Source organism: Typopeltis vanoorti, chromosome 1, assembly GCF_054136105.1.
Source record: "Typopeltis vanoorti isolate ZY-2024b chromosome 1, IOZ_Tvanoo_1.0, whole genome shotgun sequence".
NCBI lineage: Eukaryota > Metazoa > Arthropoda > Arachnida > Uropygi > Thelyphonidae > Typopeltis > Typopeltis vanoorti.
Window position 1 is genome coordinate 138,888,921 of NC_143549.1, and position 1,597 is coordinate 138,890,517.

Below are 1,597 nucleotides of genomic sequence, written 5' to 3' on the forward strand. Positions count from 1 at the left end.
TGATGTTGCCCTTAAAAATGTTCCAAAAAGTAAATTTGTAGCTTTTAACAATTTCTGGTAAGTAACTATGGCTCTTGCTGCAAAAATTCTGGCCACCCTTACCATATTAAATATGATGAATATAATATAAAACAATTAGAGATACAGAATATTACATTTTCAAATATGCTAAAACCCTGTGGCATTCTTAAAACCTCTCTGGATACGGTGGTAGACCAAATATCAGATTTGTTCTACAATCTAACTAATTGTTAAATTCTAGAGAGGATAGACATATAGGAAGAGTAAGCATGCTCCATTAATGATATGTAGGCTGCTTCAGTGGCGCACTCAGGATTTAATCTTGGAGGGGGCCGAGTTAAGTAGACGATTTGAGATTTGAGAATACACACTACGCATTGCATACGACTTATGACTGAGCATCTGCAGTGATCGCCAACACATGATACCCGTGATCTTTGGCCCAGCTCGGGCAAACGAAGTATCACCCGAGCACTACTTTGTTCGCCTTGCGTTCACAACGACCATGATTCCAGAGCCAGAGGATATTCCCACCTTATGTGACCGCTAATTCATAAGTAGTATAGAAATAGAAGACACGACACAACATAAATTAAAAAAAAAAAAAAAGAATTTTAATTAGGAAAAGATTTTTGTAAAATGTTCTAATCTTTTTTCCTTTTTCTTTTGGGGGTAGCCAGGGCCCCTTGGCCCCCTCCCTGGGTGCGCCAATGGGCTACTTAAATCTAGATAGGAGAAGGATTGCCATTAGCAGTTTTCAATCTCTTTGGTGTACAGTTAAAGTTAATCGAATTGGTCGTTGTTATCATCCATAAACAGACTTTTGAAATCAATTCTTTGTGGAAAATTGTTCGAATAAAAAAAAAATGCACTGCTTCTAATTATCATGTATAGTTTTCATTTTGACTAGGACACTTCCACAGAGAGAAATGGTGCAAAACGTATTGAAAAGATGATGCATGATAATTCTCCGAGGCAATATGTAATGTATTTCAGAATAGAGATAGACTTCTGAATAATCTTATTTGCTTCGAACGTAATTCCAAACAGTACCAATACAGTCCATACATCATGTTTATCTGCTGTTATCTGAATGACAAATGATTGGAGAAATTTGACTTAATACATACCGTTTTGAACGGGACAGTACCGTTTTTTTCATATATCCTGGCTGTCCCGTCATTTTAATAAAAATGTCAACTTTGTCCCGTTTTTAATAAAAACTATAAATATACTTTAGTATTGGTCAATCATAAATTATTATTCATAACCTATAATCGTATATTAATATCATGGATACCAGAAATTTGTATAACTATGGAGTCGCATTGTTCGATACTAAATATCGATACCCGCAGTGATTTATTCAGAGAAAATAAAAAAATACATGTTGACAACACTTTTGCGTTCTCCGACGCAGCGTATGTTCTGCTGTAGCGTTAGTTTTTGTTTTGCCTGTATGCTAACCTGGGGCTTTGTTATTCAATCACAGTGGTTTAAATTTCATATTTTTTAAAGTTTTAAATTTTATTTTTTAAAGCTTTAAGTCTATCCTTGCAATGTGAAAGATGACACA